This window comes from Dendrobates tinctorius, unplaced genomic scaffold (genome assembly GCF_039654945.1).
Source record: "Dendrobates tinctorius isolate UK_male_01 unplaced genomic scaffold, ASM3965494v1 ptg000254l, whole genome shotgun sequence".
In the NCBI taxonomy this organism is placed as follows: Eukaryota; Metazoa; Chordata; class Amphibia; order Anura; family Dendrobatidae; genus Dendrobates; species Dendrobates tinctorius.
In genome coordinates, this window is record NW_027361921.1 from 1,946,911 (window position 1) to 1,972,596 (window position 25,686).

Below are 25,686 nucleotides of genomic sequence, written 5' to 3' on the forward strand. Positions count from 1 at the left end.
TGCTTTTTCCGAAAACTGCTATGAAAATTTGTAGCATCTAATGTGTAATTCCACTGGTTTTAATTTGTAAAGCTTGAGCCCATCCTATATTCTCTAAAGAAAGTTATTTCATCTGATTCCTTTTAGAGCATTTCAAAAGCAAAAATTTTTTTTTTACTCAAATTCCACTGGTTTTAATTTGTAATGCTTGAAGCCATCCTATATTCTCTAAAGAAACTTATTTCATCTAATTCCTTTTAGAGCATTTCAAAAGCAGAAAGTTTTTTTCTCTCAATTACACTTTATTAGTGCTTTGGGAAAGACATGTTTGATGTCAAACAAAAGTGAAAGTCCTCTTTTTCGGCTATCAGCCCCAAACTGACATGAAGAAAGGAAAGCACTGCTGACAATCGAAATCAAGATTTTCTGTTTACTTAACAGGCTCTTTGACCAACTTGTCTACATCACAAAAAGATGTGATATATTGGAAAGACTGCTTAGAGAGTCAGGTGCGGAAAGTGGAGGCATTTCAAAATAAAATCCATTGGTTAAGTTGTTGGTTAAGTAAGCTTGAAGCAATCTTACTTCCTTTTCAGCATTTAGATGAGATTCTTAATCTCACAATTGCACTATCAGTAGGGCTGGAACAATGGCAAATTTGAGTTTGCACACAGGTAAAACACCTGCTTTAAGATAGGAAGCTTATTCTTGAGAAGACAAAAACAAGGTACTGCTGAGAGTTGAACTCAGGATCTCCTGTTTACAAGACAGGTGCTTTAAACAAATAAGCCACAGCACCACATGTTCCGTAGGTGAATATTTATTTTTCTGCTTTTTCTGAAAACTGCTATGAAAATTTGTAGCATCTAATGTGTAATTCCACTGGTTTTAATTTGTAATGCTTGAGCCCATCCTATATTCTCTAAAGAAAGTTATTTCATCTGATTCCTTTTAGAGCATTTCAAAAGCAAAATTTTTTTTTTTACTCAAATTCCACTGGTTTTAATTTGTAATGCTTGAAGCCATCCTATATTCTCTAAAGAAACTTATTTCATCTAATTCCTTTTAGAGCATTTCAAAAGCAGAAAGTTTTTTTCTCTCAATTACACTTTATTAGTGCTTTGGGAAAGATATGTTTGATGTCAAACAAAAGTGAAAGTCCTCTTTTTCGGCTAACAGCCCCAAACTGACATGAAGAAAGGAAAGCGCTGCTGACATTCGAAATCAAGATTTTCTGTTTACTAAACAGGCTCTTTGACCAACTTGTCTACATCACAAAAAGATGTGATATATTGGAAAGACTGCTTAGAGAGTCAGGTGCGGAAAGTGGAGGCATTTCAAAATAAAATCCATTGGTTAAGTTGTCAAGCTTGAAGCAATCTTACTTCCTTTTCAGCATTTAGATGAGATTCTTAATCTCACAATTGCACTATCAGTAGGGCTGGAACAATGGCAAATTTGAGTTTGCACACAGGTAAAACACCTGCTTTAAGATAGGAAGCTTGTTCTTGAGAAGACAAAAACAAGGTACTGCTGAGAGTTGAACTCAGGATCTCCTGTTTACAAGACAGCCGCTTTAACCAACTAAGCCACAGCACCACATTTTCCATAGGTGAATATTTATTATTCTGCTTTTTCCGAAAACTGCTATGAAAATTTGTAGCATCTAATGTGTAATTCCACTGGTTTTAATTTGTAAAGCTTGAGCCCATCCTATATTCTCTAAAGAAAGTTATTTCATCTGATTCCTTTTAGAGCATTTCAAAAGCAAAATTTTTTTTTTTACTCAAATTCCACTGGTTTTAATTTGTAATGCTTGAAGCCATCCTATATTCTCTAAAGAAACTTATTTCATCTAATTCCTTTTAGAGCATTTCAAAAGCAGAAAGTTTTTTTCTCTCAATTACACTTTATTAGTGCTTTGGGAAAGACATGTTTGATGTCAAACAAAAGTGAAAGTCCTCTTTTTCGGCTATCAGCCCCAAACTGACATGAAGAAAGGAAAGCACTGCTGACAATCGAAATCAAGATTTTCTGTTTACTTAACAGGCTCTTTGACCAACTTGTCTACATCACAAAAAGATGTGATATATTGGAAAGACTGCTTAGAGAGTCAGGTGCGGAAAGTGGAGGCATTTCAAAATAAAATCCATTGGTTAAGTTGTCAAGCTTGAAGCAATCTTACTTCCTTTTCAGCATTTAGATGAGATTCTTAATCTCACAATTGCACTATCAGTAGGGCTGGAACAATGGCAAATTTGAGTTTGCACACAGGTAAAACACACCTGCTTTAAGATAGGAAGCTTATTCTTGAGAAGATGTAGCATCTTGGTTAAGTTGGTTAAGTTGTCAAGCTTGAAGCAATCTTACTTCCTTTTCAGCATTTAGATGAGATTCTTAATCTCACAATTGCACTATCAGTAGGGCTGGAACAATGGCAAATTTGAGTTTGCACACAGGTAAAACACCTGCTTTAAGATAGGAAGCTTGTTCTTGAGAAGACAAAAACAAGGTACTGCTGAGAGTTGAACTCAGGATCTCCTGTTTACAAGACAGCTGCTTTAACCAACTAAGCCACAGCACCACATTTTCCATAGGTGAATATTTATTATTCTGCTTTTTCCGAAAACTGCTATGAAAATTTGTAGCATCTAATGTGTAATTCCACTGGTTTTAATTTGTAAAGCTTGAGCCCATCCTATATTCTCTAAAGAAAGTTATTTCATCTGATTCCTTTTAGAGCATTTCAAAAGCAAAAATTTTTTTTTTACTCAAATTCCACTGGTTTTAATTTGTAATGCTTGAAGCCATCCTATATTCTCTAAAGAAACTTATTTCATCTAATTCCTTTTAGAGCATTTCAAAAGCAGAAAGTTTTTTTCTCTCAATTACACTTTATTAGTGCTTTGGGAAAGACATGTTTGATGTCAAACAAAAGTGAAAGTCCTCTTTTTCGGCTATCAGCCCCAAACTGACATGAAGAAAGGAAAGCACTGCTGACAATCGAAATCAAGATTTTCTGTTTACTTAACAGGCTCTTTGACCAACTTGTCTACATCACAAAAAGATGTGATATATTGGAAAGACTGCTTAGAGAGTCAGGTGCGGAAAGTGGAGGCATTTCAAAATAAAATCCATTGGTTAAGTTGTTGGTTAAGTAAGCTTGAAGCAATCTTACTTCCTTTTCAGCATTTAGATGAGATTCTTAATCTCACAATTGCACTATCAGTAGGGCTGGAACAATGGCAAATTTGAGTTTGCACACAGGTAAAACACACCTGCTTTAAGATAGGAAGCTTATTCTTGAGAAGATGTAGCATCTTGGTTAAGTTGGTTAAGTTGTCAAGCTTGAAGCAATCTTACTTCCTTTTCAGCATTTAGATGAGATTCTTAATCTCACAATTGCACTATCAGTAGGGCTGGAACAATGGCAAATTTGAGTTTGCACACAGGTAAAACACCTGCTTTAAGATAGGAAGCTTATTCTTGAGAAGACAAAAACAAGGTACTGCTGAGAGTTGAACTCAGGATCTCCTGTTTACAAGACAGGTGCTTTAAACAAATAAGCCACAGCACCACATGTTCCGTAGGTGAATATTTATTTTTCTGCTTTTTCTGAAAACTGCTATGAAAATTTGTAGCATCTAATGTGTAATTCCACTGGTTTTAATTTGTAATGCTTGAGCCCATCCTATATTCTCTAAAGAAAGTTATTTCATCTGATTCCTTTTAGAGCATTTCAAAAGCAAAATTTTTTTTTTTACTCAAATTCCACTGGTTTTAATTTGTAATGCTTGAAGCCATCCTATATTCTCTAAAGAAACTTATTTCATCTAATTCCTTTTAGAGCATTTCAAAAGCAGAAAGTTTTTTTTCTCTCAATTACACTTTATTAGTGCTTTGGGAAAGACATGTTTGATGTCAAACAAAAGTGAAAGTCCTCTTTTTCGGCTAACAGCCCCAAACTGACATGAAGAAAGGAAAGCACTGCTGACATTAGAAATCAAGATTTTCTGTTTACTAAACAGGCTCTTTGACCAACTTGTCTACATCACAAAAAGATGTGATATATTGGAAAGACTGCTTAGAGAGTCAGGTGCGGAAAGTGGAGGCATTTCAAAATAAAATCCATTGGTTAAGTTGTCAAGCTTGAAGCAATCTTACTTCCTTTTCAGCATTTAGATGAGATTCTTAATCTCACAATTGCACTATCAGTAGGGCTGGAACAATGGCAAATTTGAGTTTGCACACAGGTAAAACACACCTGCTTTAAGATAGGAAGCTTATTCTTGAGAAGATGAAAACAAGGTACTGCTGAGAGTTGAACTCAGGATCTCCTGTTTACAAGACAGCCGCTTTAACCAACTAAGCCACAGCACCACATTTTCCATAGGTGAATATTTATTATTCTGCTTTTTCCGAAAACTGCTATGAAAATTTGTAGCATCTAATGTGTAATTCCACTGGTTTTAATTTGTAAAGCTTGAGCCCATCCTATATTCTCTAAAGAAAGTTATTTCATCTGATTCCTTTTAGAGCATTTCAAAAGCAAAATTTTTTTTTTTACTCAAATTCCACTGGTTTTAATTTGTAATGCTTGAAGCCATCCTATATTCTCTAAAGAAACTTATTTCATCTAATTCCTTTTAGAGCATTTCAAAAGCAGAAAGTTTTTTTCTCTCAATTACACTTTATTAGTGCTTTGGGAAAGACATGTTTGATGTCAAACAAAAGTGAAAGTCCTCTTTTTCGGCTATCAGCCCCAAACTGACATGAAGAAAGGAAAGCACTGCTGACAATCGAAATCAAGATTTTCTGTTTACTTAACAGGCTCTTTGACCAACTTGTCTACATCACAAAAAGATGTGATATATTGGAAAGACTGCTTAGAGAGTCAGGTGCGGAAAGTGGAGGCATTTCAAAATAAAATCCATTGGTTAAGTTGTCAAGCTTGAAGCAATCTTACTTCCTTTTCAGCATTTAGATGAGATTCTTAATCTCACAATTGCACTATCAGTAGGGCTGGAACAATGGCAAATTTGAGTTTGCACACAGGTAAAACACACCTGCTTTAAGATAGGAAGCTTATTCTTGAGAAGATGTAGCATCTTGGTTAAGTTGGTTAAGTTGTCAAGCTTGAAGCAATCTTACTTCCTTTTCAGCATTTAGATGAGATTCTTAATCTCACAATTGCACTATCAGTAGGGCTGGAACAATGGCAAATTTGAGTTTGCACACAGGTAAAACACCTGCTTTAAGATAGGAAGCTTGTTCTTGAGAAGACAAAAACAAGGTACTGCTGAGAGTTGAACTCAGGATCTCCTGTTTACAAGACAGCTGCTTTAACCAACTAAGCCACAGCACCACATTTTCCATAGGTGAATATTTATTATTCTGCTTTTTCCGAAAACTGCTATGAAAATTTGTAGCATCTAATGTGTAATTCCACTGGTTTTAATTTGTAAAGCTTGAGCCCATCCTATATTCTCTAAAGAAAGTTATTTCATCTGATTCCTTTTAGAGCATTTCAAAAGCAAAATTTTTTTTTTTACTCAAATTCCACTGGTTTTAATTTGTAATGCTTGAAGCCATCCTATATTCTCTAAAGAAACTTATTTCATCTAATTCCTTTTAGAGCATTTCAAAAGCAGAAAGTTTTTTTCTCTCAATTACACTTTATTAGTGCTTTGGGAAAGACATGTTTGATGTCAAACAAAAGTGAAAGTCCTCTTTTTCGGCTATCAGCCCCAAACTGACATGAAGAAAGGAAAGCACTGCTGACAATCGAAATCAAGATTTTCTGTTTACTTAACAGGCTCTTTGACCAACTTGTCTACATCACAAAAAGATGTGATATATTGGAAAGACTGCTTAGAGAGTCAGGTGCGGAAAGTGGAGGCATTTCAAAATAAAATCCATTGGTTAAGTTGTCAAGCTTGAAGCAATCTTACTTCCTTTTCAGCATTTAGATGAGATTCTTAATCTCACAATTGCACTATCAGTAGGGCTGGAACAATGGCAAATTTGAGTTTGCACACAGGTAAAACACACCTGCTTTAAGATAGGAAGCTTATTCTTGAGAAGATGTAGCATCTTGGTTAAGTTGGTTAAGTTGTCAAGCTTGAAGCAATCTTACTTCCTTTTCAGCATTTAGATGAGATTCTTAATCTCACAATTGCACTATCAGTAGGGCTGGAACAATGGCAAATTTGAGTTTGCACACAGGTAAAACACCTGCTTTAAGATAGGAAGCTTATTCTTGAGAAGACAAAAACAAGGTACTGCTGAGAGTTGAACTCAGGATCTCCTGTTTACAAGACAGGTGCTTTAACCAACTAAGCCACAGCACCACATGTTCCGTAGGTGAATATTTATTTTTCTGCTTTTTCTGAAAACTGCTATGAAAATTTGTAGCATCTAATGTGTAATTCCACTGGTTTTAATTTGTAATGCTTGAGCCCATCCTATATTCTCTAAAGAAAGTTATTTCATCTGATTCCTTTTAGAGCATTTCAAAAGCAAAATTTTTTTTTTTACTCAAATTCCACTGGTTTTAATTTGTAATGCTTGAAGCCATCCTATATTCTCTAAAGAAACTTATTTCATCTAATTCCTTTTAGAGCATTTCAAAAGCAGAAAGTTTTTTTCTCTCAATTACACTTTATTAGTGCTTTGGGAAAGATATGTTTGATGTCAAACAAAAGTGAAAGTCCTCTTTTTCGGCTAACAGCCCCAAACTGACATGAAGAAAGGAAAGCGCTGCTGACATTCGAAATCAAGATTTTCTGTTTACTAAACAGGCTCTTTGACCAACTTGTCTACATCACAAAAAGATGTGATATATTGGAAAGACTGCTTAGAGAGTCAGGTGCGGAAAGTGGAGGCATTTCAAAATAAAATCCATTGGTTAAGTTGTCAAGCTTGAAGCAATCTTACTTCCTTTTCAGCATTTAGATGAGATTCTTAATCTCACAATTGCACTATCAGTAGGGCTGGAACAATGGCAAATTTGAGTTTGCACACAGGTAAAACACCTGCTTTAAGATAGGAAGCTTGTTCTTGAGAAGACAAAAACAAGGTACTGCTGAGAGTTGAACTCAGGATCTCCTGTTTACAAGACAGCCGCTTTAACCAACTAAGCCACAGCACCACATTTTCCATAGGTGAATATTTATTATTCTGCTTTTTCCGAAAACTGCTATGAAAATTTGTAGCATCTAATGTGTAATTCCACTGGTTTTAATTTGTAAAACTTGAGCCCATCCTATATTCTCTAAAGAAAGTTATTTCATCTGATTCCTTTTAGAGCATTTCAAAAGCAAAATTTTTTTTTTTACTCAAATTCCACTGGTTTTAATTTGTAATGCTTGAAGCCATCCTATATTCTCTAAAGAAACTTATTTCATCTAATTCCTTTTAGAGCATTTCAAAAGCAGAAAGTTTTTTTCTCTCAATTACACTTTATTAGTGCTTTGGGAAAGACATGTTTGATGTCAAACAAAAGTGAAAGTCCTCTTTTTCGGCTATCAGCCCCAAACTGACATGAAGAAAGGAAAGCACTGCTGACAATCGAAATCAAGATTTTCTGTTTACTTAACAGGCTCTTTGACCAACTTGTCTACATCACAAAAAGATGTGATATATTGGAAAGACTGCTTAGAGAGTCAGGTGCGGAAAGTGGAGGCATTTCAAAATAAAATCCATTGGTTAAGTTGTCAAGCTTGAAGCAATCTTACTTCCTTTTCAGCATTTAGATGAGATTCTTAATCTCACAATTGCACTATCAGTAGGGCTGGAACAATGGCAAATTTGAGTTTGCACACAGGTAAAACACACCTGCTTTAAGATAGGAAGCTTATTCTTGAGAAGATGTAGCATCTTGGTTAAGTTGGTTAAGTTGTCAAGCTTGAAGCAATCTTACTTCCTTTTCAGCATTTAGATGAGATTCTTAATCTCACAATTGCACTATCAGTAGGGCTGGAACAATGGCAAATTTGAGTTTGCACAAAGGTAAAACACCTGCTTTAAGATAGGAAGCTTATTCTTGAGAAGACAAAAACAAGGTACTGCTGAGAGTTGAACTCAGGATCTCCTGTTTACAAGACAGGTGCTTTAACCAACTAAGCCACAGCACCACATTTTCCATAGGTGAATATTTATTATTCTGCTTTTTCCGAAAACTGCTATGAAAATTTGTAGCATCTAATGTGTAATTCCACTGGTTTTAATTTGTAAAGCTTGAGCCCATCCTATATTCTCTAAAGAAAGTTATTTCATCTGATTCCTTTTAGAGCATTTCAAAAGCAAAATTTTTTTTTTTACTCAAATTCCACTGGTTTTAATTTGTAATGCTTGAAGCCATCCTATATTCTCTAAAGAAACTTATTTCATCTAATTCCTTTTAGAGCATTTCAAAAGCAGAAAGTTTTTTTCTCTCAATTACACTTTATTAGTGCTTTGGGAAAGACATGTTTGATGTCAAACAAAAGTGAAAGTCCTCTTTTTCGGCTATCAGCCCCAAACTGACATGAAGAAAGGAAAGCACTGCTGACAATCGAAATCAAGATTTTCTGTTTACTTAACAGGCTCTTTGACCAACTTGTCTACATCACAAAAAGATGTGATATATTGGAAAGACTGCTTAGAGAGTCAGGTGCGGAAAGTGGAGGCATTTCAAAATAAAATCCATTGGTTAAGTTGTCAAGCTTGAAGCAATCTTACTTCCTTTTCAGCATTTAGATGAGATTCTTAATCTCACAATTGCACTATCAGTAGGGCTGGAACAATGGCAAATTTGAGTTTGCACACAGGTAAAACACACCTGCTTTAAGATAGGAAGCTTATTCTTGAGAAGATGTAGCATCTTGGTTAAGTTGGTTAAGTTGTCAAGCTTGAAGCAATCTTACTTCCTTTTCAGCATTTAGATGAGATTCTTAATCTCACAATTGCACTATCAGTAGGGCTGGAACAATGGCAAATTTGAGTTTGCACAAAGGTAAAACACCTGCTTTAAGATAGGAAGCTTATTCTTGAGAAGACAAAAACAAGGTACTGCTGAGAGTTGAACTCAGGATCTCCTGTTTACAAGACAGGTGCTTTAACCAACTAAGCCACAGCACCACATTTTCCATAGGTGAATATTTATTATTCTGCTTTTTCCGAAAACTGCTATGAAAATTTGTAGCATCTAATGTGTAATTCCACTGGTTTTAATTTGTAAAGCTTGAGCCCATCCTATATTCTCTAAAGAAAGTTATTTCATCTGATTCCTTTTAGAGCATTTCAAAAGCAAAATTTTTTTTTTTACTCAAATTCCACTGGTTTTAATTTGTAATGCTTGAAGCCATCCTATATTCTCTAAAGAAACTTATTTCATCTAATTCCTTTTAGAGCATTTCAAAAGCAGAAAGTTTTTTTCTCTCAATTACACTTTATTAGTGCTTTGGGAAAGACATGTTTGATGTCAAACAAAAGTGAAAGTCCTCTTTTTCGGCTATCAGCCCCAAACTGACATGAAGAAAGGAAAGCACTGCTGACAATCGAAATCAAGATTTTCTGTTTACTTAACAGGCTCTTTGACCAACTTGTCTACATCACAAAAAGATGTGATATATTGGAAAGACTGCTTAGAGAGTCAGGTGCGGAAAGTGGAGGCATTTCAAAATAAAATCCATTGGTTAAGTTGTCAAGCTTGAAGCAATCTTACTTCCTTTTCAGCATTTAGATGAGATTCTTAATCTCACAATTGCACTATCAGTAGGGCTGGAACAATGGCAAATTTGAGTTTGCACACAGGTAAAACACACCTGCTTTAAGATAGGAAGCTTATTCTTGAGAAGATGTAGCATCTTGGTTAAGTTGGTTAAGTTGTCAAGCTTGAAGCAATCTTACTTCCTTTTCAGCATTTAGATGAGATTCTTAATCTCACAATTGCACTATCAGTAGGGCTGGAACAATGGCAAATTTGAGTTTGCACACAGGTAAAACACCTGCTTTAAGATAGGAAGCTTATTCTTGAGAAGACAAAAACAAGGTACTGCTGAGAGTTGAACTCAGGATCTCCTGTTTACAAGACAGGTGCTTTAACCAACTAAGCCACAGCACCACATGTTCCGTAGGTGAATATTTATTTTTCTGCTTTTTCTGAAAACTGCTATGAAAATTTGTAGCATCTAATGTGTAATTCCACTGGTTTTAATTTGTAATGCTTGAGCCCATCCTATATTCTCTAAAGAAAGTTATTTCATCTGATTCCTTTTAGAGCATTTCAAAAGCAAAATTTTTTTTTTTACTCAAATTCCACTGGTTTTAATTTGTAATGCTTGAAGCCATCCTATATTCTCTAAAGAAACTTATTTCATCTAATTCCTTTTAGAGCATTTCAAAAGCAGAAAGTTTTTTTTCTCTCAATTACACTTTATTAGTGCTTTGGGAAAGACATGTTTGATGTCAAACAAAAGTGAAAGTCCTCTTTTTCGGCTAACAGCCCCAAACTGACATGAAGAAAGGAAAGCACTGCTGACATTAGAAATCAAGATTTTCTGTTTACTAAACAGGCTCTTTGACCAACTTGTCTACATCACAAAAAGATGTGATATATTGGAAAGACTGCTTAGAGAGTCAGGTGCGGAAAGTGGAGGCATTTCAAAATAAAATCCATTGGTTAAGTTGTCAAGCTTGAAGCAATCTTACTTCCTTTTCAGCATTTAGATGAGATTCTTAATCTAACAATTGCACTATCAGTAGGGCTGGAACAATGGCAAATTTGAGTTTGCACACAGGTAAAACACACCTGCTTTAAGATAGGAAGCTTATTCTTGAGAAGATGAAAACAAGGTACTGCTGAGAGTTGAACTCAGGATCTCCTGTTTACAAGACAGGCGCTTTAACAAACTAAGCCACAGCACCACATGTTCCGTAGGTGAATATTTATTATTCTGCTTTTTCCGAAAACTGCTATGAAAATTTGTAGCATCTAATGTGTAATTCCACTGGTTTTAATTTGTAAAGCTTGAGCCCATCCTTTATTCTCTAAAGAAAGTTATTTCATCTGATTCCTTTTAGAGCATTTCAAAAGCAAAATTTTTTTTTTTACTCAAATTCCACTGGTTTTAATTTGTAATGCTTGAAGCCATCCTATATTCTCTAAAGAAACTTATTTCATCTAATTCCTTTTAGAGCATTTCAAAAGCAGAAAGTTTTTTTCTCTCAATTACACTTTATTAGTGCTTTGGGAAAGACATGTTTGATGTCAAACAAAAGTGAAAGTCCTCTTTTTCGGCTATCAGCCCCAAACTGACATGAAGAAAGGAAAGCACTGCTGACAATCGAAATCAAGATTTTCTGTTTACTTAACAGGCTCTTTGACCAACTTGTCTACATCACAAAAAGATGTGATATATTGGAAAGACTGCTTAGAGAGTCAGGTGCGGAAAGTGGAGGCATTTCAAAATAAAATCCATTGGTTAAGTTGTCAAGCTTGAAGCAATCTTACTTCCTTTTCAGCATTTAGATGAGATTCTTAATCTCACAATTGCACTATCAGTAGGGCTGGAACAATGGCAAATTTGAGTTTGCACACAGGTAAAACACACCTGCTTTAAGATAGGAAGCTTATTCTTGAGAAGATGTAGCATCTTGGTTAAGTTGGTTAAGTTGTCAAGCTTGAAGCAATCTTACTTCCTTTTCAGCATTTAGATGAGATTCTTAATCTCACAATTGCACTATCAGTAGGGCTGGAACAATGGCAAATTTGAGTTTGCACACAGGTAAAACACCTGCTTTAAGATAGGAAGCTTATTCTTGAGAAGACAAAAACAAGGTACTGCTGAGAGTTGAACTCAGGATCTCCTGTTTACAAGACAGGTGCTTTAACCAACTAAGCCACAGCACCACATGTTCCGTAGGTGAATATTTATTTTTCTGCTTTTTCTGAAAACTGCTATGAAAATTTGTAGCATCTAATGTGTAATTCCACTGGTTTTAATTTGTAATGCTTGAGCCCATCCTATATTCTCTAAAGAAAGTTATTTCATCTGATTCCTTTTAGAGCATTTCAAAAGCAAAATTTTTTTTTTTACTCAAATTCCACTGGTTTTAATTTGTAATGCTTGAAGCCATCCTATATTCTCTAAAGAAACTTATTTCATCTAATTCCTTTTAGAGCATTTCAAAAGCAGAAAGTTTTTTTCTCTCAATTACACTTTATTAGTGCTTTGGGAAAGATATGTTTGATGTCAAACAAAAGTGAAAGTCCTCTTTTTCGGCTAACAGCCCCAAACTGACATGAAGAAAGGAAAGCGCTGCTGACATTCGAAATCAAGATTTTCTGTTTACTAAACAGGCTCTTTGACCAACTTGTCTACATCACAAAAAGATGTGATATATTGGAAAGACTGCTTAGAGAGTCAGGTGCGGAAAGTGGAGGCATTTCAAAATAAAATCCATTGGTTAAGTTGTCAAGCTTGAAGCAATCTTACTTCCTTTTCAGCATTTAGATGAGATTCTTAATCTCACAATTGCACTATCAGTAGGGCTGGAACAATGGCAAATTTGAGTTTGCACACAGGTAAAACACCTGCTTTAAGATAGGAAGCTTGTTCTTGAGAAGACAAAAACAAGGTACTGCTGAGAGTTGAACTCAGGATCTCCTGTTTACAAGACAGCCGCTTTAACCAACTAAGCCACAGCACCACATTTTCCATAGGTGAATATTTATTATTCTGCTTTTTCCGAAAACTGCTATGAAAATTTGTAGCATCTAATGTGTAATTCCACTGGTTTTAATTTGTAAAGCTTGAGCCCATCCTATATTCTCTAAAGAAAGTTATTTCATCTGATTCCTTTTAGAGCATTTCAAAAGCAAAATTTTTTTTTTTACTCAAATTCCACTGGTTTTAATTTGTAATGCTTGAAGCCATCCTATATTCTCTAAAGAAACTTATTTCATCTAATTCCTTTTAGAGCATTTCAAAAGCAGAAAGTTTTTTTCTCTCAATTACACTTTATTAGTGCTTTGGGAAAGACATGTTTGATGTCAAACAAAAGTGAAAGTCCTCTTTTTCGGCTATCAGCCCCAAACTGACATGAAGAAAGGAAAGCACTGCTGACAATCGAAATCAAGATTTTCTGTTTACTTAACAGGCTCTTTGACCAACTTGTCTACATCACAAAAAGATGTGATATATTGGAAAGACTGCTTAGAGAGTCAGGTGCGGAAAGTGGAGGCATTTCAAAATAAAATCCATTGGTTAAGTTGTCAAGCTTGAAGCAATCTTACTTCCTTTTCAGCATTTAGATGAGATTCTTAATCTCACAATTGCACTATCAGTAGGGCTGGAACAATGGCAAATTTGAGTTTGCACACAGGTAAAACACACCTGCTTTAAGATAGGAAGCTTATTCTTGAGAAGATGTAGCATCTTGGTTAAGTTGGTTAAGTTGTCAAGCTTGAAGCAATCTTACTTCCTTTTCAGCATTTAGATGAGATTCTTAATCTCACAATTGCACTATCAGTAGGGCTGGAACAATGGCAAATTTGAGTTTGCACACAGGTAAAACACCTGCTTTAAGATAGGAAGCTTATTCTTGAGAAGACAAAAACAAGGTACTGCTGAGAGTTGAACTCAGGATCTCCTGTTTACAAGACAGGTGCTTTAACCAACTAAGCCACAGCACCACATGTTCCGTAGGTCAATATTTATTTTTCTGCTTTTTCTGAAAACTGCTATGAAAATTTGTAGCATCTAATGTGTAATTCCACTGGTTTTAATTTGTAATGCTTGAGCCCATCCTATATTCTCTAAAGAAAGTTATTTCATCTGATTCCTTTTAGAGCATTTCAAAAGCAAAATTTTTTTTTTTACTCAAATTCCACTGGTTTTAATTTGTAATGCTTGAAGCCATCCTATATTCTCTAAAGAAACTTATTTCATCTAATTCCTTTTAGAGCATTTCAAAAGCAGAAAGTTTTTTTTCTCTCAATTACACTTTATTAGTGCTTTGGGAAAGACATGTTTTATGTCAAACAAAAGTGAAAGTCCTCTTTTTCGGCTAACAGCCCCAAACTGACATGAAGAAAGGAAAGCACTGCTGACATTAGAAATCAAGATTTTCTGTTTACTAAACAGGCTCTTTGACCAACTTGTCTACATCACAAAAAGATGTGATATATTGGAAAGACTGCTTAGAGAGTCAGGTGCGGAAAGTGGAGGCATTTCAAAATAAAATCCATTGGTTAAGTTGTCAAGCTTGAAGCAATCTTACTTCCTTTTCAGCATTTAGATGAGATTCTTAATCTCACAATTGCACTATCAGTAGGGCTGGAACAATGGCAAATTTGAGTTTGCACACAGGTAAAACACACCTGCTTTAAGATAGGAAGCTTATTCTTGAGAAGATGTAGCATCTTGGTTAAGTTGGTTAAGTTGTCAAGCTTGAAGCAATCTTACTTCCTTTTCAGCATTTAGATGAGATTCTTAATCTCACAATTGCACTATCAGTAGGGCTGGAACAATGGCAAATTTGAGTTTGCACACAGGTAAAACACCTGCTTTAAGATAGGAAGCTTGTTCTTGAGAAGACAAAAACAAGGTACTGCTGAGAGTTGAACTCAGGATCTCCTGTTTACAAGACAGCTGCTTTAACCAACTAAGCCACAGCACCACATTTTCCATAGGTGAATATTTATTATTCTGCTTTTTCCGAAAACTGCTATGAAAATTTGTAGCATCTAATGTGTAATTCCACTGGTTTTAATTTGTAAAGCTTGAGCCCATCCTATATTCTCTAAAGAAAGTTATTTCATCTGATTCCTTTTAGAGCATTTCAAAAGCAAAATTTTTTTTTTTACTCAAATTCCACTGGTTTTAATTTGTAATGCTTGAAGCCATCCTATATTCTCTAAAGAAACTTATTTCATCTAATTCCTTTTAGAGCATTTCAAAAGCAGAAAGTTTTTTTCTCTCAATTACACTTTATTAGTGCTTTGGGAAAGACATGTTTGATGTCAAACAAAAGTGAAAGTCCTCTTTTTCGGCTATCAGCCCCAAACTGACATGAAGAAAGGAAAGCACTGCTGACAATCGAAATCAAGATTTTCTGTTTACTTAACAGGCTCTTTGACCAACTTGTCTACATCACAAAAAGATGTGATATATTGGAAAGACTGCTTAGAGAGTCAGGTGCGGAAAGTGGAGGCATTTCAAAATAAAATCCATTGGTTAAGTTGTCAAGCTTGAAGCAATCTTACTTCCTTTTCAGCATTTAGATGAGATTCTTAATCTCACAATTGCACTATCAGTAGGGCTGGAACAATGGCAAATTTGAGTTTGCACACAGGTAAAACACACCTGCTTTAAGATAGGAAGCTTATTCTTGAGAAGATGTAGCATCTTGGTTAAGTTGGTTAAGTTGTCAAGCTTGAAGCAATCTTACTTCCTTTTCAGCATTTAGATGAGATTCTTAATCTCACAATTGCACTATCAGTAGGGCTGGAACAATGGCAAATTTGAGTTTGCACACAGGTAAAACACCTGCTTTAAGATAGGAAGCTTATTCTTGAGAAGACAAAAACAAGGTACTGCTGAGAGTTGAACTCAGGATCTCCTGTTTACAAGACAGGTGCTTTAACCAACTAAGCCACAGCACCACATGTTCCGTAGGTGAATATTTATTTTTCTGCTTTTTCTGAAAACTGCTATGAAAATTTGTAGCATCTAATGTGTAATTCCACTGGTTTTAATTTGTAATGCTTGAGCCCATCCTATATTCTCTAAAGAAAGTTATTTCATCTGATTCCTTTTAGAGCATTTCAAAAGCAAAATTTTTTTTTTTACTCAAATTCCACTGGTTTTAATTTGTAATGCTTGAAGCCATCCTATATTCTCTAAAGAAACTTATTTCATCTAATTCCTTTTAGAGCATTTCAAAAGCAGAAAGTTTTTTTCTCTCAATTACACTTTATTAGTGCTTTGGGAAAGATATGTTTGATGTCAAACAAAAGTGAAAGTCCTCTTTTTCGGCTAACAGCCCCAAACTGACATGAAGAAAGGAAAGCGCTGCTGACATTCGAAATCAAGATTTTCTGTTTACTAAACAGGCTCTTTGACCAACTTGTCTACATCACAAAAAGATGTGATATATTGGAAAGACTGCTTAGAGAGTCAGGTGCGGAAAGTGGAGGCATTTCAAAATAAAATCCATTGGTTAAGTTGTCAAGCTTGAAGCAATCTTACTTCCTTTTCAGCATTTAGATGAGATTCTTAATCTCACAATTGCACTATCAGTAGGGCTGGAACAATGGCAAATTTGAGTTTGCACACAGGTAAAACACCTGCTTTAAGATAGGAAGCTTGTTCTTGAGAAGACAAAAACAAGGTACTGCTGAGAGTTGAACTCAGGATCTCCTGTTTACAAGACAGCCGCTTTAACCAACTAAGCCACAGCACCACATTTTCCATAGGTGAATATTTATTATTCTGCTTTTTCCGAAAACTGCTATGAAAATTTGTAGCATCTAATGTGTAATTCCACTGGTTTTAATTTGTAAAGCTTGAGCCCATCCTATATTCTCTAAAGAAAGTTATTTCATCTGATTCCTTTTAGAGCATTTCAAAAGCAAAATTTTTTTTTTTACTCAAATTCCACTGGTTTTAATTTGTAATGCTTGAAGCCATCCTATATTCTCTAAAGAAACTTATTTCATCTAATTCCTTTTAGAGCATTTCAAAAGCAGAAAGTTTTTTTCTCTCAATTACACTTTATTAGTGCTTTGGGAAAGACATGTTTGATGTCAAACAAAAGTGAAAGTCCTCTTTTTCGGCTATCAGCCCCAAACTGACATGAAGAAAGGAAAGCACTGCTGACAATCGAAATCAAGATTTTCTGTTTACTTAACAGGCTCTTTGACCAACTTGTCTACATCACAAAAAGATGTGATATATTGGAAAGACTGCTTAGAGAGTCAGGTGCGGAAAGTGGAGGCATTTCAAAATAAAATCCATTGGTTAAGTTGTCAAGCTTGAAGCAATCTTACTTCCTTTTCAGCATTTAGATGAGATTCTTAATCTCACAATTGCACTATCAGTAGGGCTGGAACAATGGCAAATTTGAGTTTGCACACAGGTAAAACACACCTGCTTTACGATAGGAAGCTTATTCTTGAGAAGATGTAGCATCTTGGTTAAGTTGGTTAAGTTGTCAAGCTTGAAGCAATCTTACTTCCTTTTCAGCATTTAGATGAGATTCTTAATCTCACAATTGCACTATCAGTAGGGCTGGAACAATGGCAAATTTGAGTTTGCACACAGGTAAAACACCTGCTTTAAGATAGGAAGCTTATTCTTGAGAAGACAAAAACAAGGTACTGCTGAGAGTTGAACTCAGGATCTCCTGTTTACAAGACAGGTGCTTTAACCAACTAAGCCACAGCACCACATGTTCCGTAGGTCAATATTTATTTTTCTGCTTTTTCTGAAAACTGCTATGAAAATTTGTAGCATCTAATGTGTAATTCCACTGGTTTTAATTTGTAATGCTTGAGCCCATCCTATATTCTCTAAAGAAAGTTATTTCATCTGATTCCTTTTAGAGCATTTCAAAAGCAAAATTTTTTTTTTTACTCAAATTCCACTGGTTTTAATTTGTAATGCTTGAAGCCATCCTATATTCTCTAAAGAAACTTATTTCATCTAATTCCTTTTAGAGCATTTCAAAAGCAGAAAGTTTTTTTTCTCTCAATTACACTTTATTAGTGCTTTGGGAAAGACATGTTTGATGTCAAACAAAAGTGAAAGTCCTCTTTTTCGGCTAACAGCCCCAAACTGACATGAAGAAAGGAAAGCACTGCTGACATTAGAAATCAAGATTTTCTGTTTACTAAACAGGCTCTTTGACCAACTTGTCTACATCACAAAAAGATGTGATATATTGGAAAGACTGCTTAGAGAGTCAGGTGCGGAAAGTGGAGGCATTTCAAAATAAAATCCATTGGTTAAGTTGTCAAGCTTGAAGCAATCTTACTTCCTTTTCAGCATTTAGATGAGATTCTTAATCTCACAATTGCACTATCAGTAGGGCTGGAACAATGGCAAATTTGAGTTTGCACACAGGTAAAACACACCTGCTTTAAGATAGGAAGCTTATTCTTGAGAAGATGTAGCATCTTGGTTAAGTTGGTTAAGTTGTCAAGCTTGAAGCAATCTTACTTCCTTTTCAGCATTTAGATGAGATTCTTAATCTCACAATTGCACTATCAGTAGGGCTGGAACAATGGCAAATTTGAGTTTGCACACAGGTAAAACACCTGCTTTAAGATAGGAAGCTTGTTCTTGAGAAGACAAAAACAAGGTACTGCTGAGAGTTGAACTCAGGATCTCCTGTTTACAAGACAGCTGCTTTAACCAACTAAGCCACAGCACCACATTTTCCATAGGTGAATATTTATTATTCTGCTTTTTCCGAAAACTGCTATGAAAATTTGTAGCATCTAATGTGTAATTCCACTGGTTTTAATTTGTAAAGCTTGAGCCCATCCTATATTCTCTAAAGAAAGTTATTTCATCTGATTCCTTTTAGAGCATTTCAAAAGCAAAATTTTTTTTTTTACTCAAATTCCACTGGTTTTAATTTGTAATGCTTGAAGCCATCCTATATTCTCTAAAGAAACTTATTTCATCTAATTCCTTTTAGAGCATTTCAAAAGCAGAAAGTTTTTTTCTCTCAATTACACTTTATTAGTGCTTTGGGAAAGACATGTTTGATGTCAAACAAAAGTGAAAGTCCTCTTTTTCGGCTATCAGCCCCAAACTGACATGAAGAAAGGAAAGCACTGCTGACAATCGAAATCAAGATTTTCTGTTTACTTAACAGGCTCTTTGACCAACTTGTCTACATCACAAAAAGATGTGATATATTGGAAAGACTGCTTAGAGAGTCAGGTGCGGAAAGTGGAGGCATTTCAAAATAAAATCCATTGGTTAAGTTGTCAAGCTTGAAGCAATCTTACTTCCTTTTCAGCATTTAGATGAGATTCTTAATCTCACAATTGCACTATCAGTAGGGCTGGAACAATGGCAAATTTGAGTTTGCACACAGGTAAAACACACCTGCTTTAAGATAGGAAGCTTATTCTTGAGAAGATGTAGCATCTTGGTTAAGTTGGTTAAGTTGTCAAGCTTGAAGCAATCTTACTTCCTTTTCAGCATTTAGATGAGATTCTTAATCTCACAATTGCACTATCAGTAGGGCTGGAACAATGGCAAATTTGAGTTTGCACACAGGTAAAACACCTGCTTTAAGATAGGAAGCTTATTCTTGAGAAGACAAAAACAAGGTACTGCTGAGAGTTGAACTCAGGATCTCCTGTTTACAAGACAGGTGCTTTAACCAACTAAGCCACAGCACCACATGTTCCGTAGGTGAATATTTATTTTTCTGCTTTTTCTGAAAACTGCTATGAAAATTTGTAGCATCTAATGTGTAATTCCACTGGTTTTAATTTGTAATGCTTGAGCCCATCCTATATTCTCTAAAGAAAGTTATTTCATCTGATTCCTTTTAGAGCATTTCAAAAGCAAAATTTTTTTTTTTACTCAAATTCCACTGGTTTTAATTTGTAATGCTTGAAGCCATCCTATATTCTCTAAAGAAACTTATTTCATCTAATTCCTTTTAGAGCATTTCAAAAGCAGAAAGTTTTTTTCTCTCAATTACACTTTATTAGTGCTTTGGGAAAGATATGTTTGATGTCAAACAAAAGTGAAAGTCCTCTTTTTCGGCTAACAGCCCCAAACTGACATGAAGAAAGGAAAGCGCTGCTGACATTCGAAATCAAGATTTTCTGTTTACTAAACAGGCTCTTTGACCAACTTGTCTACATCACAAAAAGATGTGATATATTGGAAAGACTGCTTAGAGAGTCAGGTGCGGAAAGTGGAGGCATTTCAAAATAAAATCCATTGGTTAAGTTGTCAAGCTTGAAGCAATCTTACTTCCTTTTCAGCATTTAGATGAGATTCTTAATCTCACAATTGCACTATCAGTAGGGCTGGAACAATGGCAAATTTGAGTTTGCACACAGGTAAAACACCTGCTTTAAGATAGGAAGCTTGTTCTTGAGAAGACAAAAACAAGGTACTGCTGAGAGTTGAACTCAGGATCTCCTGTTTACAAGACAGCCGCTTTAACCAACTAAGCCACAGCACCACATTTTCCATAGGTGAATATTTATTATTCTGCTTTTTCCGAAAACTGCTATGAAAATTTGTAGCATCTAATGTGTAATTCCACTGGTTTTAATTTGTAAAGCTTGAGCCCATCCTATATTCTCTAAAGAAAGTTATTTCATCTGATTCCTTTTAGAGCATTTCAAAAGCAAAATTTTTTTTTTTACTCAAATTCCACTGGTTTTAATTTGTAATGCTTGAAGCCATCCTATATTCTCTAAAGAAACTTATTTCATCTAATTCCTTTTAGAGCATTTCAAAAGCAGAAAGTTTTTTTCTCTCAATTACACTTTATTAGTGCTTTGGGAAAGACATGTTTGATGTCAAACAAAAGTGAAAGTCCTCTTTTTCGGCTATCAGCCCCAAACTGACATGAAGAAAGGAAAGCACTGCTGACAATCGAAATCAAGATTTTCTGTTTACTTAACAGGCTCTTTGACCAACTTGTCTACATCACAAAAAGATGTGATATATTGGAAAGACTGCTTAGAGAGTCAGGTGCGGAAAGTGGAGGCATTTCAAAATAAAATCCATTGGTTAAGTTGTCAAGCTTGAAGCAATCTTACTTCCTTTTCAGCATTTAGATGAGATTCTTAATCTCACAATTGCACTATCAGTAGGGCTGGAACAATGGCAAATTTGAGTTTGCACACAGGTAAAACACACCTGCTTTAAGATAGGAAGCTTATTCTTGAGAAGATGTAGCATCTTGGTTAAGTTGGTTAAGTTGTCAAGCTTGAAGCAATCTTACTTCCTTTTCAGCATTTAGATGAGATTCTTAATCTCACAATTGCACTATCAGTAGGGCTGGAACAATGGCAAATTTGAGTTTGCACACAGGTAAAACACCTGCTTTAAGATAGGAAGCTTATTCTTGAGAAGACAAAAACAAGGTACTGCTGAGAGTTGAACTCAGGATCTCCTGTTTACAAGACAGGTGCTTTAACCAACTAAGCCACAGCACCACATGTTCCGTAGGTCAATATTTATTTTTCTGCTTTTTCTGAAAACTGCTATGAAAATTTGTAGCATCTAATGTGTAATTCCACTGGTTTTAATTTGTAATGCTTGAGCCCATCCTATATTCTCTAAAGAAAGTTATTTCATCTGATTCCTTTTAGAGCATTTCAAAAGCAAAATTTTTTTTTTTACTCAAATTCCACTGGTTTTAATTTGTAATGCTTGAAGCCATCCTATATTCTCTAAAGAAACTTATTTCATCTAATTCCTTTTAGAGCATTTCAAAAGCAGAAAGTTTTTTTTCTCTCAATTACACTTTATTAGTGCTTTGGGAAAGACATGTTTTATGTCAAACAAAAGTGAAAGTCCTCTTTTTCGGCTAACAGCCCCAAACTGACATGAAGAAAGGAAAGCACTGCTGACATTCGAAATCAAGATTTTCTGTTTACTAAACAGGCTCTTTGACCAACTTGTCTACATCACAAAAAGATGTGATATATTGGAAAGACTGCTTAGAGAGTCAGGTGCGGAAAGTGGAGGCATTTCAAAATAAAATCCATTGGTTAAGTTGTCAAGCTTGAAGCAATCTTACTTCCTTTTCAGCATTTAGATGAGATTCTTAATCTCACAATTGCACTATCAGTAGGGCTGGAACAATGGCAAATTTGAGTTTGCACACAGGTAAAACACACCTGCTTTAAGATAGGAAGCTTATTCTTGAGAAGATGTAGCATCTTGGTTAAGTTGGTTAAGTTGTCAAGCTTGAAGCAATCTTACTTCCTTTTCAGCATTTAGATGAGATTCTTAATCTCACAATTGCACTATCAGTAGGGCTGGAACAATGGCAAATTTGAGTTTGCACACAGGTAAAACACCTGCTTTAAGATAGGAAGCTTGTTCTTGAGAAGACAAAAACAAGGTACTGCTGAGAGTTGAACTCAGGATCTCCTGTTTACAAGACAGCTGCTTTAACCAACTAAGCCACAGCACCACATTTTCCATAGGTGAATATTTATTATTCTGCTTTTTCCGAAAACTGCTATGAAAATTTGTAGCATCTAATGTGTAATTCCACTGGTTTTAATTTGTAAAGCTTGAGCCCATCCTATATTCTCTAAAGAAAGTTATTTCATCTGATTCCTTTTAGAGCATTTCAAAAGCAAAATTTTTTTTTTTACTCAAATTCCACTGGTTTTAATTTGTAATGCTTGAAGCCATCCTATATTCTCTAAAGAAACTTATTTCATCTAATTCCTTTTAGAGCATTTCAAAAGCAGAAAGTTTTTTTCTCTCAATTACACTTTATTAGTGCTTTGGGAAAGACATGTTTGATGTCAAACAAAAGTGAAAGTCCTCTTTTTCGGCTATCAGCCCCAAACTGACATGAAGAAAGGAAAGCACTGCTGACAATCGAAATCAAGATTTTCTGTTTACTTAACAGGCTCTTTGACCAACTTGTCTACATCACAAAAAGATGTGATATATTGGAAAGACTGCTTAGAGAGTCAGGTGCGGAAAGTGGAGGCATTTCAAAATAAAATCCATTGGTTAAGTTGTCAAGCTTGAAGCAATCTTACTTCCTTTTCAGCATTTAGATGAGATTCTTAATCTCACAATTGCACTATCAGTAGGGCTGGAACAATGGCAAATTTGAGTTTGCACACAGGTAAAACACACCTGCTTTACGATAGGAAGCTTATTCTTGAGAAGATGTAGCATCTTGGTTAAGTTGGTTAAGTTGTCAAGCTTGAAGCAATCTTACTTCCTTTTCAGCATTTAGATGAGATTCTTAATCTCACAATTGCACTATCAGTAGGGCTGGAACAATGGCAAATTTGAGTTTGCACACAGGTAAAACACCTGCTTTAAGATAGGAAGCTTATTCTTGAGAAGACAAAAACAAGGTACTGCTGAGAGTTGAACTCAGGATCTCCTGTTTACAAGACAGGTGCTTTAACCAACTAAGCCACAGCACCACATGTTCCGTAGGTCAATATTTATTTTTCTGCTTTTTCTGAAAACTGCTATGAAAATTTGTAGCATCTAATGTGTAATTCCACTGGTTTTAATTTGTAATGCTTGAGCCCATCCTATATTCTCTAAAGAAAGTTATTTCATCTGATTCCTTTTAGAGCATTTCAAAAGCAAAATTTTTTTTTTTACTCAAATTCCACTGGTTTTAATTTGTAATGCTTGAAGCCATCCTATATTCTCTAAAGAAACTTATTTCATCTAATTCCTTTTAGAGCATTTCAAAAGCAGAAAGTTTTTTTTCTCTCAATTACACTTTATTAGTGCTTTGGGAAAGACATGTTTGATGTCAAACAAAAGTGAAAGTCCTCTTTTTCGGCTAACAGCCCCAAACTGACATGAAGAAAGGAAAGCACTGCTGACATTAGAAATCAAGATTTTCTGTTTACTAAACAGGCTCTTTGACCAACTTGTCTACATCACAAAAAGATGTGATATATTGGAAAGACTGCTTAGAGAGTCAGGTGCGGAAAGTGGAGGCATTTCAAAATAAAATCCATTGGTTAAGTTGTCAAGCTTGAAGCAATCTTACTTCCTTTTCAGCATTTAGATGAGATTCTTAATCTCACAATTGCACTATCAGTAGGGCTGGAACAATGGCAAATTTGAGTTTGCACACAGGTAAAACACACCTGCTTTAAGATAGGAAGCTTATTCTTGAGAAGATGTAGCATCTTGGTTAAGTTGGTTAAGTTGTCAAGCTTGAAGCAATCTTACTTCCTTTTCAGCATTTAGATGAGATTCTTAATCTCACAATTGCACTATCAGTAGGGCTGGAACAATGGCAAATTTGAGTTTGCACACAGGTAAAACACCTGCTTTAAGATAGGAAGCTTGTTCTTGAGAAGACAAAAACAAGGTACTGCTGAGAGTTGAACTCAGGATCTCCTGTTTACAAGACAGCTGCTTTAACCAACTAAGCCACAGCACCACATTTTCCATAGGTGAATATTTATTATTCTGCTTTTTCCGAAAACTGCTATGAAAATTTGTAGCATCTAATGTGTAATTCCACTGGTTTTAATTTGTAAAGCTTGAGCCCATCCTATATTCTCTAAAGAAAGTTATTTCATCTGATTCCTTTTAGAGCATTTCAAAAGCAAAATTTTTTTTTTTACTCAAATTCCACTGGTTTTAATTTGTAATGCTTGAAGCCATCCTATATTCTCTAAAGAAACTTATTTCATCTAATTCCTTTTAGAGCATTTCAAAAGCAGAAAGTTTTTTTCTCTCAATTACACTTTATTAGTGCTTTGGGAAAGACATGTTTGATGTCAAACAAAAGTGAAAGTCCTCTTTTTCGGCTATCAGCCCCAAACTGACATGAAGAAAGGAAAGCACTGCTGACAATCGAAATCAAGATTTTCTGTTTACTTAACAGGCTCTTTGACCAACTTGTCTACATCACAAAAAGATGTGATATATTGGAAAGACTGCTTAGAGAGTCAGGTGCGGAAAGTGGAGGCATTTCAAAATAAAATCCATTGGTTAAGTTGTCAAGCTTGAAGCAATCTTACTTCCTTTTCAGCATTTAGATGAGATTCTTAATCTCACAATTGCACTATCAGTAGGGCTGGAACAATGGCAAATTTGAGTTTGCACACAGGTAAAACACACCTGCTTTAAGATAGGAAGCTTATTCTTGAGAAGATGTAGCATCTTGGTTAAGTTGGTTAAGTTGTCAAGCTTGAAGCAATCTTACTTCCTTTTCAGCATTTAGATGAGATTCTTAATCTCACAATTGCACTATCAGTAGGGCTGGAACAATGGCAAATTTGAGTTTGCACACAGGTAAAACACCTGCTTTAAGATAGGAAGCTTATTCTTGAGAAGACAAAAACAAGGTACTGCTGAGAGTTGAACTCAGGATCTCCTGTTTACAAGACAGGTGCTTTAACCAACTAAGCCACAGCACCACATGTTCCGTAGGTGAATATTTATTTTTCTGCTTTTTCTGAAAACTGCTATGAAAATTTGTAGCATCTAATGTGTAATTCCACTGGTTTTAATTTGTAATGCTTGAGCCCATCCTATATTCTCTAAAGAAAGTTATTTCATCTGATTCCTTTTAGAGCATTTCAAAAGCAAAATTTTTTTTTTTACTCAAATTCCACTGGTTTTAATTTGTAATGCTTGAAGCCATCCTATATTCTCTAAAGAAACTTATTTCATCTAATTCCTTTTAGAGCATTTCAAAAGCAGAAAGTTTTTTTCTCTCAATTACACTTTATTAGTGCTTTGGGAAAGATATGTTTGATGTCAAACAAAAGTGAAAGTCCTCTTTTTCGGCTAACAGCCCCAAACTGACATGAAGAAAGGAAAGCGCTGCTGACATTCGAAATCAAGATTTTCTGTTTACTAAACAGGCTCTTTGACCAACTTGTCTACATCACAAAAAGATGTGATATATTGGAAAGACTGCTTAGAGAGTCAGGTGCGGAAAGTGGAGGCATTTCAAAATAAAATCCATTGGTTAAGTTGTCAAGCTTGA

At 35.2% G+C, this 25,686-nt stretch overlaps 12 non-coding genes across 12 annotated transcripts; all 12 read right to left on the reverse strand.

Moving 5' to 3' along the window:
- Positions 1-6,255: 6,255 nt before the first annotated feature.
- TRNAT-UGU (transfer RNA threonine (anticodon UGU)) lies at positions 6,256-6,329 on the reverse strand. The gene has a single exon. It is a non-coding gene; the product is annotated as a tRNA-Thr (tRNA).
- Positions 6,330-8,040: 1,711 nt separating this feature from the next.
- TRNAT-UGU (transfer RNA threonine (anticodon UGU)) lies at positions 8,041-8,114 on the reverse strand. Its single transcript has one exon. It is a non-coding gene; the product is annotated as a tRNA-Thr (tRNA).
- A 911-nt stretch (positions 8,115-9,025) lies between these two features.
- TRNAT-UGU (transfer RNA threonine (anticodon UGU)) lies at positions 9,026-9,099 on the reverse strand. The gene has a single exon. It is a non-coding gene; the product is annotated as a tRNA-Thr (tRNA).
- Positions 9,100-10,010: 911 nt separating this feature from the next.
- On the reverse strand, positions 10,011-10,084 carry TRNAT-UGU (transfer RNA threonine (anticodon UGU)). Its single transcript has one exon. It is a non-coding gene; the product is annotated as a tRNA-Thr (tRNA).
- Positions 10,085-11,798: 1,714 nt separating this feature from the next.
- TRNAT-UGU (transfer RNA threonine (anticodon UGU)) lies at positions 11,799-11,872 on the reverse strand. The gene has a single exon. It is a non-coding gene; the product is annotated as a tRNA-Thr (tRNA).
- Positions 11,873-13,583: 1,711 nt separating this feature from the next.
- On the reverse strand, positions 13,584-13,657 carry TRNAT-UGU (transfer RNA threonine (anticodon UGU)). The gene has a single exon. It is a non-coding gene; the product is annotated as a tRNA-Thr (tRNA).
- Positions 13,658-15,554: 1,897 nt separating this feature from the next.
- TRNAT-UGU (transfer RNA threonine (anticodon UGU)) lies at positions 15,555-15,628 on the reverse strand. Its single transcript has one exon. It is a non-coding gene; the product is annotated as a tRNA-Thr (tRNA).
- Positions 15,629-17,339: 1,711 nt separating this feature from the next.
- TRNAT-UGU (transfer RNA threonine (anticodon UGU)) lies at positions 17,340-17,413 on the reverse strand. The gene has a single exon. It is a non-coding gene; the product is annotated as a tRNA-Thr (tRNA).
- A 1,897-nt stretch (positions 17,414-19,310) lies between these two features.
- TRNAT-UGU (transfer RNA threonine (anticodon UGU)) lies at positions 19,311-19,384 on the reverse strand. Its single transcript has one exon. It is a non-coding gene; the product is annotated as a tRNA-Thr (tRNA).
- A 1,711-nt stretch (positions 19,385-21,095) lies between these two features.
- TRNAT-UGU (transfer RNA threonine (anticodon UGU)) lies at positions 21,096-21,169 on the reverse strand. Its single transcript has one exon. It is a non-coding gene; the product is annotated as a tRNA-Thr (tRNA).
- Positions 21,170-23,066: 1,897 nt separating this feature from the next.
- On the reverse strand, positions 23,067-23,140 carry TRNAT-UGU (transfer RNA threonine (anticodon UGU)). Its single transcript has one exon. It is a non-coding gene; the product is annotated as a tRNA-Thr (tRNA).
- Positions 23,141-25,037: 1,897 nt separating this feature from the next.
- TRNAT-UGU (transfer RNA threonine (anticodon UGU)) lies at positions 25,038-25,111 on the reverse strand. Its single transcript has one exon. It is a non-coding gene; the product is annotated as a tRNA-Thr (tRNA).
- Positions 25,112-25,686: the final 575 nt, after the last annotated feature.